This window comes from Moschus berezovskii, chromosome 11, assembly GCF_049115385.1.
Source record: "Moschus berezovskii isolate FMDL1 chromosome 11, NW_MosBer_1.0, whole genome shotgun sequence".
In the NCBI taxonomy this organism is placed as follows: Eukaryota; Metazoa; Chordata; class Mammalia; order Artiodactyla; family Moschidae; genus Moschus; species Moschus berezovskii.
In genome coordinates, this window is record NC_142470.1 from 62,703,876 (window position 1) to 62,722,202 (window position 18,327).

Below are 18,327 nucleotides of genomic sequence, written 5' to 3' on the forward strand. Positions count from 1 at the left end.
AAAAAAGAAGGGATATATGTATACGTGCATAGCTGGTTCACTGTGCTGTACAACAGAAACTAGCACATTTTAAAGCCACTATACTCCATGGACGGAGGCGCCTAGTGCGTGACAGTCCATGAGGTTGCAAAGAGTCAGACACAACTGAGCACACACACATACACACATATACTACCATAAAAATTAATTTGAGAAGTCCATCTGGTGCTAGTCCTCAGTTATGACAGTCTGCATATTCACAGACAAGACCAGAGCCTCGAGAATTCATTTGGCCTCAGAAGCCAGGGCAGAATCCCTCTGTCCATCTGGTGACCTGACGTCTGTCTCCATTCAGTCTGGAAGGGGATTTCTCCGCATCCCCAGGACACAGGGTCACGCTTCTAGGTGCCTGGACACCTGTTCCAGATGTTCCTTCAGTGACATCACTGGACTCTCCACCTCCATGGGCAACCACAGGTCCAGGAAACGACTCGGGGGGATGGACACAGGTGGCCCCCTGACACGCTGCCCCCAGGGTCCTTCCTCCCTCCTGATAGTGTCCAGGTGGGGCCCAGGGAGGCTCACTGCAATGAAAGCCTGGTCTGGCACAGGGTTCAGGATTCTGATCCTATTTCACGGGGTGGTACTGAGCCAAGTAAATGTTCTGTCCTATTTGCCTCACACACAAGCCCTTGGGTGAGTGGGGCCCGTGCCCAGGGCACCAAGGATATAATACCCATGTGGGTGCTGCCTTTACTCACTATTCACCATCTGCTGCTGGTGCACAAATCCAGACAGAAGGAATGGAGATGGACATGGTGGGAAAGATGAGGGACGCGGCATGGTCCCAGCTTCCCGCAGGGGAGGCTATCCAGATCGAGGGGATTATCCTACAGGAGGACACATGCAGGATCTGGGATGAAGTCTGAGCCTCCAAGCCAGGCCTGACGACCTGGTCATTGCATCCTACCCCAAAGCAGGTATGCAGTGGACAAGGGGGAGCAGGCATGGGCAGGTGCTACTCTGAGTGGACGATGCAGAGGCCAGTGGTGGTGGTGGGGTCGGGGGAGGCCCTTGTCTGTAAACCAGACAGGAGGGCAGAGGATCTGACATTTGTCTATGAAATGCTAAAGGTTTTAAAGAGCTAGAGCCATTGATTTATTAAAAATATGTAACTAGTCAAAGATCCCTCTTGGTTAATGTCACACTTCACTTGAAAATATGTGGATTGATTTCAAATATCTTTTGATATTGATCTCTAACATAATTCCACAGTAATAAGAGAACAGATTCTGTATGATTTCAATACTTTTAGACCATGAAATTTCTGCATCTGGTCTTAGGTCTCTGAATGTGTTTTAGTGTCTCCTAGTTTATAGTCTATGGGACCTTGAATTTGTATCCTACTCTTGTGCAAAAACTGTATAAATCTTAATTATGTCGCATTGGTTCATAATGCTTCTCAGGTCTATTATATTCTTCTACTTCTCTGTGCATTCATTGTATTAATTTCTGAGAGTCTGATATTGAAACTCCAGCTAAAAATTTATCTACTTGAGTGAAATTTGCTTAGTCATGTCCGACTGTTTGCGACCCCATGGACTACACAGTCCATGGAATTCTTCAGGCCAGAATACTGGAGTAGGTCTTTCCCTTCTCCAGGGGATCTTCCCAACCCAGAGATCAAACCCAGGTCTCCTGCATTGCAGGTAGATTCTTTACCAGCTGAGCCACCAGGGAAGCCCTATCTACTTCAACAATTGTAATATATAGTGGAATTCTGTGTAACTTTGGTATGTATTTTCTAAGACTCCTGTAAATGTGTGCTATCATATTTCATAATTTAAAAAAAAAATTTTAAGAAAAAAAATACGCAACTAGTAAAATCAGTCTTCAGGTCAAAGCATTCATGCTAATCTTTTTTGCTTTATCAAGGTTCTTCCAAACACCAGGGACAACCCACAGGCATGCAGACACAGTGCCCTGTGGTCTCTATCCTGCTGGCAATTGGGGTCTAGTCTGGAGCAGGATGTGGGCCCCTGGACAGACCTTCACTCAGGTCCTTGATTATAGAACACGATTAGGGCCCTGGAGGAAGCTGGGGGGGTTGACGGGAAGCCAGTGGTGGGGCCTAACTTAGGAGGGAGTTCTCCTGGAGGAGCTCGGAGCTACTGTGACTGTTTCATCTGCTTCAGCCACTGTGACCAAGACCACGACCCAAGGGACTTAGAATAGTGTACCCCACGGTCTGAGGGGTCAAAGCTCAGAGATCAAGGGTCACCAGAGCTGGTTCCCCCAGGGACTATGGGAAGGCTCTGCCCAGGTCCCCTCCTCGGCTTGTGGATGGACGGCCATCTTCACAGTCACCTGCGTTGTTCTCCCTGCATGCATGCCTGTTTCCAAATGTCCCCTTTTTATGAGGACACCAGGCACACTGGATCAGGGACCACCATAATGACCTCATTTTAAGTTCACTGTTTCTGTAAAGGCCCAAACCCCAATTAGGGCCACTCGTCACCCTAAGTGCTCAGCCTCACTCTGAAACCATCTCCTTTCTGTCCACATCACAGAGCTGCTCCCTCAGGAGGCAGGCTCAGTCAGATATGAAGATATGGGAGGTTTAACAGCCAGTGCTAGGAGGCAGGAAAAGAGGCAGAGCTCAAGCATCCATTCAGTCCCAGCAAATCCTCAGACAACCTCAGTTCAGATGCTCTAAAGTTGGGGGGCCCCTCCAGGCTCAATTCAATGTAGTGAGTATGAAGTGTGTGCTCAGTTGTTTCAGTCACGTCTGACTCTTTGTGACCCCGTGGACTGCAGCCCACCAGGCTCCTCTGTCCATGGGATGGGATTCTCCAGGCAAGAATACTGGAGAGGGTTGCCGTGCCCTCCTCCAGGGGATCTCCCCGATCCAGGGATCAAACCCTGGTCTGCTTGCATCTCCTGAATTGCAGGCGGATTTCTTACCACTGAGCCAGCTGGGACGCCCAACAGAGGGACACAGCCTCCCTATTAAATGAAGTGTTGCCAAGTTACGAGCACCAGGGACTCACCTCTGGAAAATGAATTAACAAATTAATCATCCTATCTTGTCTTTCTTTTTTCTTTCTTGACACAGCCTAACATGCGCTTTTTTCCTAAAATGCTCAGTGTCACACCAGGGTACTTGGGGGGGAAAGGGGCAGAAATGAGGGTTAAAAATTACTGGGGACAGGGACTTCCCTGGTGATCCAGTGGCTAAGATTTCACCCTCCCAATGCAGGGGGCTCAGGTTCAATCCCTGGTCAGGAAACTAGATCCCATATGCCATAACTAAAGATCCCGAGTGCCGCAGCTAAAACCCAACACAGCCAAACAGATATTTTTTTAAAGTAAATAAATTAAAAATGTATGATTAATTTAAAAAAAACAATAAGCGGGGATAGATTTTGAGAGTGCTTTAGGCTACACTAAGTAATTCAGGTCTGATCTTAGGGCCTCCACATATCTGTGGACTTCTCAATAACTTCACTGTCATTCTATTAGTGGGGTGATTTGAAAACATAACATAGGCCCGTCCTATCTCATTCTATCCTACCTCGCAATCAGGAGGCCTCCTCTGCACGCAATGGTTTTGTGTCAGATGGTCCTGCTGTAATTATCGAAGGCTGATGGGATGAGAAAAGGAGCCGGGGCAAGGGCAGGGGGGTAGTCCTCAACAGTAAGTGAAGCCCCATGTCAGAGACTCTTACCCACAGTGAACCATGGGGGCTGAGCGCCAGCAGAGAACAGGAGGAGTGGTTTCCAACACCCAGGCGTGACAAAAGGCTGACCATGATCTAAAACCCAGAAGCCATGAGTGAAGAAAATGGACAGAATCAATTCATAAAAATAAAACTCTTTCAGGAGTCGACTAGGCAAATGCAATGCTTTCCCCAAGAACTCTGAAGATGCATCTTCTGGTGCAGCTGCTGCCTCTGTCCTTCTGGGAGCAGAGGTGTAAGGTGAAGTCAGGGCTGGGAGCACGTGAGAACATGGGGCGTATCCTACTGCATCACCCCCGTGCGGGTCTGCCCCACCAGGACAGGTGGGGGCCAAGACCGTCTTCCCCGTGCATCACCCCCCAGGATGAAAGTGGGCCAGTGGGTGCACACCCACGCCTGCCGAGGGGTGGGACAGCAGGCACCCCAGCCCCTCAGCGATGCTATGGGTGGAGACATTATATGAGCTGCCTGATGACACCCACGCTCCAGGGGACTGAGATGGGTGTGAACCCAGGTCCTCTGACTCCACGATCCTGATGGTCCCACCACCCATGTCGCCCACCCCAAGCCTCCCACAGCCACAAAGTTCTGCCTGAGCATCAGCACAGCTGGCCTGCCCATGGCCGTAGGTGGTGGGCACTGAGGGAGCAGAAGGCCACGAGGAAGGAAGGGTAGACACCACCCTCTCACCCCATTTCTCTTGTAGCTAAACCGCCTCTTTAAAGCATTAAAGGGTGCCTGCAAGTTCTAGTCCTTCTGAGACCTGATTAAAAAGCAGGTGGTTATGTCATAACTTTGCACACATCAAGACTATTTTCCATGTTGAGGCCTATGGGATGCAGATGATTTTCACAAACATCCTGAGTGGATCACAAAGGACTTGTTTTGACTCTCAGAGCCCAAGAGACCGTTGATGCCCGTGTGGTCTCCAGGCACACCAGCCTGCAGGGAGAGTCCCAGATGGGCCAGCAGCACCAAGCTGAGCTCCAGTCTTCCCTTTCCTGGGGGCATGGGAGGGGGAGCACTGGGCCCTCTGACGGTGTGGTCAGGATCCCCACTTCATACCCACCGGCTTTCCAGGCCCTCAGTGCCTCCACCCCTCCACCCAAGACCTTCCCACAAGGATCCAGAGTCCAGGGAAAGGGAAAAAGACTGTCAATACACTGTTAGTGCAGACAGAGCCAGGCCTGGGCCAGGGGTGATGGTAAAAAAAGTAAAGAATAATTACACCATTGACCTGGAGGAAGCAAGCGAAGTGTTCCTAGAGCAGAAGGGTGGGTGCTCAGAGCTCCTTGACAAGTAGGGTGACAAGGGTGACAGAGGGGCTGGTCGTGGGGAGCAAACAGGAATTCACTGAGTGATGGAGAAAAAGAGTGTCCTTTTCACCAGAGAAGCAGAAGCCAGTGCTCTGGCACTAAATTCCTGCAAGACCAGAAATGTGGCCTGAGAGGCAGGCAGGAACCAGGCTCACTGCCAGGCTCACCCATCTGGATTTTATTCTATGAGCTCCCCGGTCCACTGAAGAATCTAAACAAACAAAGTGATGCCGTTTCACTTTGGAAAGCTCTCCTGGGGCCACAGCAGGGTGGGGTGACCCAGCTGGGCAAGACTGAAAGCTGGGTGTCAGTGAGGAGGTGATGGGACCAGTTCAGGGCAGAGAGGAGGTGACTTCCAGGCAGACAGAAGGAACAGAACTTGGGAACTGCTCAGGGCTGACTCTGGAAGAGGTGCAGGAAGAAGCGTCCAGCATGGCTCTGGTTTAATGGGGTTGGTGGTTGTGCCATAAACCAGTGGTCTCCAGCCTTTTCAGCACCAGGGACCAATTTTGTGAAAGGCAATTTTTCCATGAACGTGGTGGGGGTTGTGGTTTCAGGACAATTCAAGTGCATTCCATTTTTTGTGTATTTTATTTCTATTATTTTAATAAGAACTTTTGAAATTCTTATTTATTTTTGGCTATACTGGGTTTTCACTGTTGTTCACCGACTTTCTCTGATGGTGGGAGGCAGGGGCTACTCTTCGTTGCAGTGTGTGGGCTTCTCACTTCCATGACCTCTCATTGCAGAGCATGGGCTCTAGAGAGCATGGGCTTCAGTCGTTATGGGACACGGGCTTAGTTGCCTTGTGGCATGTGGGATCTTCCCGGACCAGGGATTGAACCCATGTCCCCTGCATTGGCAGGCAGATTCTTAACCACTGGACCACCAGGGAATTCCGATTTCTATTATTTTTGCATCAGCTCCACTTCAGCTCATCAGGCATTGATTGGAGGTTGGGGACCCCTGCCATGAACAGAAAGATGGTGGAAGGGAGGAAGACTGAGTCTGGGTGAAGACATTAAATTTTGAGCCTTTGAACCTGAAATGCCTGGAGGATGTTCTGGTGGAGACTCACGACTTTCTGACTCGCAAGAGGGGCCTGGCTCAGGAACCACTCTGCGAGTCACAGACCAGTAAAGTTTATGGCAGTGAAGGAAGATGGGGAAAAAAACAAAAACAAAGAAGTCCACAGAGCAAGAATAAATGTAGGCCCCAGGCAGACTCTAAGTAAACCAACAGTTAATCGAGGGTTTAAACCATGTAGTGACTCCCAAGCCCTGGTGACAAGAAGGAAGTTGTGTCTCTGCTCCTGACAAAGGGCATGTCCACACCAAATCCTCGTACTATTTCAAGAGGCCTGTCCTCTTGAGGTTCATCAGTTAAGACCACCTCCTTCAAGGGAGCGAGAGCTGAATGGGGCAGGACATGCTGACCAAGGAAGGCCAGAGGGGTGAGAGGTACCTGGAAACAGGTACTCCCACAGAAAAAGGGCAGGTGTGGCCATGGGGAGAAGGGAGGCCCGCAGGCAGGGCCCCACACACCTGGTGAGACGGTTTAACTTAGTCGCGACAACACATGGACATGGAAACGTTTCGTACAGGGAGCAACCCAATCAGATTTACACGTTTACAAGATTATACTCTGGCCACCTCAGAACATCTGAGGGCTTCCCAGGTGGCTCAGTGAGTTAAGAATGCCCCTGCAAAGCAGGAGATGCAGGAGGTAAGGGTTCAATCCCTAGGTTGGGAAGATCCCCTAGAGGAGGGCAGGGCAACCCACTACAGTATTCTTGCCTGGAGAATCCCATGGACAGAGGAGCCTGGCGGGCTACAATCCATGGGGTCGCAGAGTCAGACACGACTGAGCGACTGACCAAAACAATAAGATTATACGGGCAGCTGGAGGATGGGCAGAAGAGATCAGGTGTGTCCGTGGCTTTGAGGATCTGGTAGCTGTGAACACAGATGCACGCTGAGTGCCCCCAGTTCTTCTGTTTTTTACACTGTTTCTTCATTTCCTCCCATCACTCCAGATAATCTATGTGTCGAGGAATTCCAAGGGCACCATGGTGTCCTACTATCATTTTCAAAGGATGAACAAAAGACTCCCCAACCCAGGGACCTGGGACGAGTATTTTGAAAGCTTCCTGGCTGGCAAAGGTAAGTCAGACTCCACCCGTGTCTGCAGAGGATAAGGGTCCCTGTAAAACTATCTGTGGGAAATAAAATTCACCCACAGAAGGAGCTCTGATTGTTTGGGGGGGGAGGAATACAAGTGATGCCCCTAAGAGGTGCAGCATGACGCTGGCCACTGTTACCCATGGTCAGTGGCTCTGCTTCCAGGAACATCTCCACAGGATGAGGCCAACACAGCATCACAGAAGGCCAGCTCTATTCAGAGCAGGTTCCACCTCTAGGCCTATGGAAGTGTTCCACATGCATTAACCTGTTCAGTCTTTAAAGAATCCCCCGGGGATGGGAGGGGAGCCGTGTTCTTAGTCAGTCACACTCCCATCAAAGAGACTGGTGCAGGCTTTCTTCCTAAAACTCAACCTCTAAACAGAACCCGGGAGAGGCAGATTTTGACAGAAGGGATGAAATGATGGAAGCAAGGGGAAGATGAATGTCTGCTTTCGTTTTTGGATAAACCTATTGAGTACTCATGGTCTCACGTTCCCTTGGCAGAACCAGAACAACTTTCAGACGCCTTAGCTCGTCCATTCATGCCATTGTTTCTCCTTAAAACACAGAACTAAAAACCACTCTGTGGACCCCCCACACCACGTGCCTGTCCCTTCCTTCTTTCTATTGACTGCAGATGCCTCAGAAGGCTGACCCCTGGGTGTCTCCTCACTTCCACTCCCCTCAGCACGTGGCCACATGCCCTCCATGTGTCGCCTAATCAATCCATGGTCCCTATTGTCCCCGCTCACAGCTGCCATGCTCTTCCCAGGGCACTCTCCCCACAACCCCCAGGATATCCCACCCCGACAACTCACCCATTCTGGGGCACAGATGCAGCCACTGGGCTGACATCTCGGAGTCCATGTGTCCAAACCTGAGCTCCCCTCTCTCCTCCCAAACCTGCCCCCCTGCCGCCTCCACGTCTTGCAGCAGGCTCTGACCTCAACTCCTGAGCCCGTCTTGAGCCTGTCCTCCCTCACACACCCAATCAGCCCAGTCACGGACCTGCCAACCTCAGCTTCAGAAGACCCCCAGGACCCTCACCTTCTCCCTCCATTCCTGCTCCTGTCACATCTTCCCTGATCAGTAAATAGCCCAGCCTCTCAATGGCTGCCCTGACCAACACAAGGCGCTTCTCAACCCAGAAATGGGGGGATTCTGTTAAAGGGGAGTCAGACCACCTAAGTCCTCTGCTTGAAGCCCCCAGTCCCACCCAGCCCACTCAGAGTGAAAACCAGAGCCCCCCTGGAACCTCACAGCCCAGGCTTGGGCTCCTGACCATGTTCCCTCCCTGTCCTCGGGCCCCTCGCTCTGTCCACAACCCAGCAGCTTTCTCGCTGCACCTGGACTGCCATGCTCCCTGCCCCGGCCTGCACCCTGCTGGTCCCTGAGGCCCGGGGAACTCTCCTCTTTCTTCTGGGTCTCACCCAGCATCAACCTCCTACCTCTCCTCCCTGCTTACTTTCTCATGTGAGTCACCGCCTGCCGCATGCCCACACCTCCCTCTCCTGTGTCCACTCTGAGATGCATACCTAGAGCAGGGTCCTCTGCCTGTTGTGTCCGCTGCTCTCTCCTAGTACCTGGAACAGAGCTAAGGACGAAGCAGGCTTGTGGAATAGATTGTGTGTCGCTTCAGTCATGTCCAACTCTGTGTGACTCCCTGGACTGTAACCTGCAAGGCTCCTCTGTCCATGGGATTTCCCAAGCAAGAATACTGGAGTAGGTTGCCCTGCTCTCCTCCAGAAAATCTTCCTGATCCAGGGATTGAACCCTTGTCTCCTACATCAACCTGCATTGACAGGTAGGCTTTTTACCACTAGCGCCACCTGGGAAACCCAGAATAAGTTAACCGACCCCAACATTGCCTTATGAGGTAGGCACTGTTAAGAACCCTCTTTCAGGGATGAAGGTTTGAAAAAAAAAAGCAAGACTCAGAGAGGTTAAGTAACTGGCCCAGGTCACACAGCTAGGTCAGAGCTGGGATCCAAATCCAGTAGGTTCCAGAGCCTGAGGGTCTAATCGCACCAGCTCCTGATAGAAAGTACTGCAGAAAATGCACATCAGAGGAGTTGCCCCGGAGCAGCGCCTCCCGTGGCTCTGTCTGTCTTCTGAGGACTCAAGTCGCCTTCCCCTCCCACCTTCTCACAGCCCAAACTCGTATTTTCCTTTCAGTGGTCTGAGGGTCCTGGTACGACTATGTGAAGGGCTGATGGAGGAAGAAGGACAGCCACACCATCCTCTACCTTTTCTATGAAAAAATGTTGCAAGTAAGAAATGTCCACTCCCTGTTATCTGCTCTGATTTCTTAGGGAAAGAATTAGGATCTCAATTGGAAAGAACTAGTGAGGAAGAATAGATATTTTGGTTTGCTTTCTTATGATATTAAAGCTTTATCATTTTAAATACAAGTTTCCCCGTTAGCAGCATCTCTTGCTCATGTGATCCTGGTTCAAAGCCTGCTTCCTACGTCTATAGGTAAAATAATCCTATGGGCAGTGTTGCCCTGGCTGCGGGTGGTCACGTCCTTTCTCCCCTCCTCCCCCTGCACCTTTCCATCCTCCTGCTTGGTTGGGTGTCCAACCCCTCAGCTTTCCCAGGTGTCAGCATAGCCTCCGCCACCCCAGCCCCTGGCCCTGTGTCTGACTGAGGGCCGAAGAGACTGGCCGGCAGGGTCAGGACAGACATGTGACCCCAGTCAGGGTGGCCAGGGAGGAGGGGAGCCCTGCAGGGGCCCAGAGACCCCCTTACAGGGTGACTCTCACCCCCACCTGCAGCCTCTTCCCCAGAGGGTCTGGGGCTCTCACGAGGCCCTCTGCAAACAGATATCCTCATCAGGCCCAGAGTCCAATCATCAGGCCCAGAGTCCAGTCATCAGGCACGTGGCTCCAGACATGCTCAGAGGAAAAGCGGCGTATCTATTTTGAGAGACACCCCTCTCCTCTCAAAGAGCATCTTAACTGCTCCTGGGTGAGCATAGTTTCTCAGATGAGACACTTCCCAGGGCCATGCCAACTCTTACTTACAGCACGTGGGATCTAGTTCCTTGACCAGGGATCAAACCCAGGCCCCCTGCGTTGGGAACGTGGACTGTTAGCCACTGGACCACCAGGGAAGTCCCCATAACTGCACTTTCAATGACCATGTTCAGTGATTTGACATGCATAAATCCCCATATATTAATAAGCAAAAGTTACTAGAATTACTTTTAAACATAAACTAACACGTTTTAAAACACTACCTTTAACTGTTTTTAAACATTTAAGAATCTGGGCTGAGTTGTCTAAGGTTTGACCATGCTTGCATTTTTTTCTTGAATTAAAAAAAAATATATCTACCACCTCTCTTCCACTCTTCCCCACAGGACCCAAAACGTGAAATTTGGAAAGTGATGGGATTCCTGGGGAAGAACTTGAAAGAAGAAGTTTTAGACAAAATTGTCTATAACACTTAGTTTGTCATCATGAAAACTAACCCCACAGCCAACTGCATAAATGATGCCAAAATGAATCACCAACTCTCTCCGTTCATGAGAAAAGGTGATGTTTACCTGCCCTGTCTGCCCCCTGACAACAAACAACTTTTCTGATCCACAGTGGTCTTCTACCCTTCAGGCTCAGGAGTCACAGCAACAGTGCCTTCTGAAGTGAGTTCCTCAAAGTCTTTTTCTGAGACAGCCCATGCCTCGCCCTCACAGAGGAATGGGAATCCATGCATGGTGCCTATTCAGTCATATCCAACTCTTGCAGCCCCATGGACTGTAACCCGCCAGGCTCCTATGTCATGGCATTCTCCAGGCAAGAGTACAGGAGTGGGTTGTCATTTCCTTCTCCAGGGGATCTTCCAGATCCAGGGATCGAACCTGTGTCTTCAGCACCTCCTGCGTTGGCAGGTGGACTCTTTACCACTGTGCCACCTGGGAAGCCCATCACTTTGAAGTGCCTGGGTGTAGATAAGTTTCTGAGAAGGAACTTGTTTAGTTCTGTTTCACTCAGAGCTTCAAACACGTATTTGACCCAAACTCTTTCTCAAGTGAAACCTCTAATCTCCAGGGAGCTCTCACCCCTCCCAGTACATTTTGGAGGACGATGCAAAGGTCATTGGCCTTCAGACTTAGAAGGGTGGTCTTCTAGTTAAATCACTTCCCTAGGAATGACCGTGGAGGCACAGTGGGTCTCGGAGCCTGGCCAGAGCCAGGGCCTCCAGCCCCCAGCCCAGAGCCCACCCTAGGCGACCACATTACCGCCTCCTTAACAGACTTCGTGAGGTTATAATTATTTTAGGAAAATGGAAAAAAAATTCCTAGTACATGTTGTTTAATAAAATAAGCAAAAACTTAAGGCTCACAGGAGACATTTTCTATCTAATTTGATCATTAATGAACCCGGTTCTTTTTCCTATTGGGAAAAAGGTAGTATCTATCTGTCCAGAGACACGTGTATTTATAGGCATAGCAAGTTACTATACATGTTGGAAGATCTTTTTTTTAGGTGTGGAGATTTTTTCCCCAGCTTCATTCAGGGATGATTGACAAGTAAAAGTGAGTATAAGATACACAGTGTGACGTTTTGACGTGTGTACACACTGAGAAACAATCAGCACAACCAAGCTGATAATACAACACACCCATCATGGTTACCCTATTTGGCAGGGGAGTGAAAACAACTGAGCTCCACTTTCTTAGCAAATTTCAAGTATACAATAAATTATTGATTACAAGTACCACATTGTCCAGTAAGCCTCCAGAATTTATTCATCTCATAAATGAAAGTTTGCACCATTGATCACATCTCCCCCAATAGCAACACTCTACTGTTTCTATGAGTTCAATTTTCTTAGATTCCACATATAAGTGAGATTGTGCAGCATTTTTTTTTTCTATATCTGGCCTGTTTCACTGAGCATAATGTCCTCCAATGTCACCTATGTTGTCACACACGTCAGGATTTTCATCTTCGTTAGGCCTGAATAATATTCCCTTGCACAGGCACGTGATCCTCTCCGTGTGCTTATCCTCATTTAGGCTCCACTGTGCAGCTTTAGGTTCTTAATTAGACTCTGAAGTTTTCCCAGGGCTATTTTTGTTCATGGATGGCTGGTTGTTCTTTGTGCGAGATGAAGGCTTGTATCTCCTACTCCAGGCTTCCCTGTTGCTTCAGATGGTAAAGAATCCACCTGCAATGCAAGAGAGCCAGGTTTGATCCCTGGGTTGGGAAGATCCCCTGGAGAAGGAAATGACAACCACTCCAGTATTCCTGCCTGGGAAATCCCGTAGACAGAGGAGCCTAGCAGGCTACAGTCCATGGCGTCACAAAGAGTCAGACAAGACTGAGCAACTAACACACACACACACACACACACACACACACACACACCCATCTCCTACTCCACCGTTTTTTGCTGATGTCACTCAGTCATCTAATTTTCTTGTAAGCCAGCTGATAAATTACAGAACCGTATAATTTAGTACCCCTAGAAAATTAAGCAGATCTACATTTCACATGAAAATAGCACTAAACAGAGCTCAAAGTCTTCATGAAGCAGATGACACAGAGAAATCAGAAGAGAATAGCTCTATATGGAATCTCCGGCCATTTTTCATTATTAAAGCTTTACATTTTTGAATACTCCATTGCATAAGCATGAAATAGAGCTGACCAACTCTACCATTCCTTCAGATTCTATGGCTTTGTTTCAACTACATGTTAATACAGTGACAATTCAAGTTGGGAAGGGGGATCCTTGGTTGTGTTCAACTGGGAACAGGGCCTGAACATGGCCTCTGAGATACAGTCAGAGGCCAGAAGATGCTTGAGGTTGCAGCCCTCCATCAACCTCCGAGGAGGAGATGAGAAATCGGGTGCAGTTACCTTAAGCAGAAAGTTCGATGAACTCTGGGTTCAGGTGGAGGGTCAGAGGGCTGCAGGGCACTATATGGAGCATTAGACAATCAGGTCTGGGTTTACTCCCTGCCGGAGTATCTCAGGACAGGACTATTCACAAGTGCCTCACCTGTGAGGTGCAGTAGTCACACCTTGTAGCCTCGAGTCTCTCTCAGCGTCAGGGGGACCACCGGCCAGTGTCTGCATCCGAAGCTTAAGTACTGAGAGGAACGGGCTTACCTACACGCAAAGTGGTGTGCGAATGTGAGAATTCTCTGAATGTGCTGTCCACCACTCTTGCCAGGAGTCATCAGAGATCGGAAAAATCAGTTCACTGATGCTCAGACCAAGAAGTTTAATGAAGACTACAAGAAACACATAGCTGAGACCTCTCTGTCCTTCCACAAGCACTGTAAGAGGCAGCCTACGTGAAGCAGGAGAGAAATCTGTTTCCAAAACCACCACTGGCTCATGTGACCCAACACGAGGGTCTTTAAAAGATGACCTGGACGTTCTAAAGCCTTGAATTCCTGACCCATCTTTTGGATGAACCCAGTGTGATGTCAGTTATCCAGCATCTATATGCACCATTTCCTTCTCTCTCTGCAGAGTCTTCAGGTGAATGTCAGGATACCAACATGTAACATACTACCTCATACACATGTATCGCTTCTGTTCCTTCTATATAGCCTCTTCCTATCTTCTGTTATAATTTTCTTTGAATTCAAATATTTCTTTCAATCTTTTGCCTCAAAAATGCCAGCTCCATTCACTTGATTAAACATGTACTGAGTGCCTTATTCATGCTGGGGAGGGAAGGGCATCAAAAGATGATAAAAACGGGACTTCCCTGGTGGTCCAATGGTTAAGAATCCACCTGCCAATGCAGGCAACACGGGTTTGATCTCTGGTCTGGAAAGATTCCACATGCCACGGGGCAGCTAAGCCCGTGTGCCACAGCTATTGACCACAAGCACCCTAAAGCCCATTCTCTGCAATAAGAGAAGCCACTACAGTGAGAAGCCTGCATACCACAATTAGAAAGAAGCCCCCACTCACCGCCAAGTAGAGAAAGACTACAGGAAGCGGTGAAGACCCAGTGCAGCCATAAATAAATAAATAACTTTAAAAAAAGATGACAGTGACTTTCCTGGTGGTCCAGTGGCTGAGACTCCACGCTCCCAAGGCAGGGGGTACAGGTTCGATCCCTGGTCAGGGAACTAGATCCCACATGCTGCAACAACTAAAGATCCCACGTGCCACAACAAGGGCCCGATGGGACGGGATGCTCCAGCCTCCCTGTGCTGAGGGTGTGAATAAGCAAAATGTGGTGGACACACATCTCGATCACAAAGCAATCAACTGGAAGCAACAGATTTACACGTGGCAACAAGAAGACATCTTTGAAATGCTGTGCTTAGAGGAAAAATGTGAGGAAGGAAAGGCAGTGAATAACCCAGTATAGTCTATAGGAATTAAACACAGCCAAACCAAAAAAATTGCAAGAACACATACAAAGCAACAGATGCATGCTAAATTCCACAGGCTCTGTGGAGGAGGGAACTGGGAAGGAGAGCAGCCCCGCCTGGACCAGTGATGGCAGCACTCTGCGAGCCAGGCCTCCATCCTCTCCACTCCCCGCATGGATCAGCCTGCCTCTACCACATCTCCACGCTCCTGGGACCACTGGCAGGAGACTTCATAGACAAGACATACGATCACGTAATGATGATCACGACATTGGCAAATGTGGTCACAGAGACAGTCACCAGGCTGTCTGAACGCCAGAACATCGATCAGTCTCCCTCCTGACCAGCGGATGGTGAGGAGGAGCAATGAACAAGAAGCTTCCCTTGCCTGGACCCCCCTCCCTCCCCACCCCCACATCCAGGACATCGGCCCTGGATACTGCTTCTGAGAGTAGTGTCCATCCTACTGAGATGTCCCCCTAGGACATCCACTCTGCTCCCCAGGGCCCAGCTGGCACAGGCTCCTGTGGGGCCCACAGGTGGTGGGGTGGGGTGGGCAGAGCGCTACCCAGAGGAGAGGTCTCAGCTGCATCACCCCTGGGCTTGGACATCACTTACTGCTCTCTCGAGTCCCTGCACATCCTCTCCAGTCACCAGACGACTGAGGAGACAATGAGAGATGCCTGGGGACTGAACAGCCCCCAAACACCCCATTAATCTTTACCTAACCTCGTTGCTGTGAGACCAGGAGCAGGAGACATACAGACAGGTAAACATCCCAACAGAGGTCAGTAGCCATGCGATTCACCATTTAGAGACAGAGGCGTGGAAAGGAAAGAGGGAATGAGAGAAAAAAAGGTGGGAAGACCGAGCTCAAACTGAGATGTTTCACATTAACTGTGTGCGATGCTTGTTGATAAAACTGTTCCATAAGTACTTGTCATGTGCTTTGACACATACAGGCAAATCTCAGGGGTTCTTCGGGTTTACTGCCAGACCAAGGCAGTGAAGAATATGTCAAATAGAGTCACCTGAATTTTTTGGCTTCTCAGCACATATAAAAAGTTATGTTCAGGGCTTCCCTAGTGGTCCAGTGGTTAAGAGTGTGCCTGCCAATGCAGAGTACGTGGGTTCGATCCCTGGTCTGGGAAGATCCCTTATGCCACGAAGCAACCAAGCCCACAAGACGCAACTACTGAAGTCCCTGAACTCAAGAGCCAGTGCTCTGCAACAAGAGGAGCCACCACAGTGAGAAGCCCTCAGAACACAACTAGAGAGTAGCCCCTGCTCACCACAACTAGAGAAAAGCCCACGCAGGATCAAAGACCCGGCGGACAGTCAGAAAAGCGGGGCCAGGAGAACCAGAGGAGGACAGGGCAGTGTGCCAAGATGGCAGGAGGACTTACATGCCTCAATTCTTCTATTAATCCTGTGAGACTAAAAGGGCTCAGAAGAGATTAAATAACTGTAAACTTACACGACTCTTGAGGGGCAGCGCCAATCCAACGCCAGATGCTTGGAATTCCAAAACAATGTCTGCCAGACACAGACTTGGCACTGGACGATTTTATAACTAAGTGCAGCATTTATTTAATTCTCCTGCATTTGTGAGAAAGTATTATTGCTGCAGTCCATGGGGTCACAAGGAGTCAGACACGACTTAGCGACAGAACAACATTAAAGGAGAACAGGAAACATCCGTGCAGCCATGGTAATTTTTCAGGTTATGTGAAGCCTTCAGCTTCCCCCAGTTCTGTCTCAGCCCATGTCCCCAGCACACAAGGGACTAAACAAAACTGCCAGGATGTGGCTAAGCTCCCAGTTCTCTATGCTGCTGGCGCACAGACTATAAAGACCAGAGGAGAAATTTAACCAAAAATTATAGATGATTTTCTAAGTCTTTTCAAATACATGCTAGGGCCAGGAATTCTACCTGGTAATCTTGATCCCAAGTGTCCCTCCATCTCCCAACCGCCGACAGGGAGGCTGAGGGGCAAGGAGGGCCCAGGAACCCCCGAGGTCACAGTCACGGGACATTACTCACAGTTAAAGTTGTTGACCGCACTCCCTCCCTGTTGCCCAGCAGTAAACACACTCTGTCGGGGGCTGTTATGATCCCTGTTTTCACAAAGGAAAGTCGGGCTGTGGGGGCAGAGCAGTCAGCACCCTGTGTCCGGCCCTCGGCTGGGGGAGCTGGTGCAGGGCTTGGAGCAGGCGTCCGTGTCTGGCTCTCATCGCAGAGACTGGCCGCAGCCACAGGCCCACCTGAGCCTCCCCCTCTCCCCAGGGTTGTGGCCCATAGGCCTCAGCCTCGGTTTTCCAGTTAGTTTCACTCCTTCCTGCTGCCCAGGACACAGGCACCAGGCACAGAGCTGCCCGCAGTGAGGATGTGGGCAGTGGAGGACACGGGACCGAGTTCAAACCACAGCTCCAAAGGCCAGGAAGGGGCCACCATCAGGAAAGTGGGAGACACCCTTGTTCAGGGACAGGCTCTCCAGAGGCGGCACTTTGGGGAGGACATTAGAGAAGACCTGAAGGGGGCACAGGGCATTAACCCTGCAGAGCGGGGAACGTGCATGGCCCGGGGTCCTGGGTACCACAGAGGTCCCCACCTGGAGACTCCTGTGGGATGCTTTGAAGCTCTGGGTGGGAAGGAATTGAAGCAAGAAGTGAGACTCCTGCTACAGGAACATCATCTGGAGCTGCTGGGGGCAGGGGAGGCATTCCAGGGAAGTGCTCTGTCCATTCAACTCAATTCTGTCTTGACAATGACAACGCAGACAGATCTGCAGGTCAAAGATAAAATCTTTCACAAGATCCCCCCACCACCCTTCACATGCAGTCACAAACCTTGTGGACCGTCTGTGCTGCTGACCAACCTGCTCTAAGCGGGAGGTGGGGGGACCCCACGCCCCTATGGGTTCCATGATGATAAACAGAACTCACTGAAATTGCTACTCCTACAATTACAGTTGTGTCATACATCGACAACACAGCTTGGGACAGATGAATGTTACAGGTGCGGAGGTCAGGCTCTCGGGGGAGACGGGGCAGAGCTGCCGCGCCCTGTCCCTCATCCTCAGGGAGCCTCCAGGCAGTCCCTCCCAGAAAGCATCCACATGCCCAGCAGGTGTGATCTCCCTGACAACCCAGGTGGGGTCCACAGGGACTCAACACAAACAGCCAAAGGCTCCAACTGCTCAGGAACTTCCAAGAGTTTTTGAGACACAGCATCAGGAACCAGAAACAAAGACCAGATGTACTTGATAATACCGCGAGGAGAAGCAGGAGGGCTGAGTGGGTCTGCTCTTGTTTTGCTTTTTTTTTTTATGAGTTTTTTTAAAATTAATTAATTAATTTTAATTGGAGGTTAATTTACAATATTGTGGTGGGTTTTGCCACACATTGACATGAATCAGCCACAGTGTACATGTGTCCCAACATCCCCATCCCATCCCTCTGGGTCGTCCCAGTGCACCGGCTTTGAGTGCCCTGTTTCATGCATCGAACTTGGACTGGTCTTCTATTTCACATATGGTAATATACATGTTTCAATGCTATTCTCTCAAGTCATCCCATCCTCGCCTTCTCTCACAGAGTCCAAAAGTCTGTTCTTTACATCTGTGTTTCTTTCACTGTCTTGCATATACGGTCATCATTACCATCTGTTTAAATTCCATAATATACTGTATTGGTGTTTTTCTTTCTGATTTACTTCACTCTGTATAATAGGCTCCAGTTTCATTCACATCATTAGA

At 49.7% G+C, this 18,327-nt stretch overlaps 1 pseudogene; it reads left to right on the top strand.

Moving 5' to 3' along the window:
* The first annotated feature begins 806 nt into the window (after window positions 1-806).
* LOC129540047 (sulfotransferase 1C4-like) lies at window positions 807-16,896 on the top strand (annotated as a pseudogene).
* The last annotated feature ends 1,431 nt before the right edge of the window (window positions 16,897-18,327 follow it).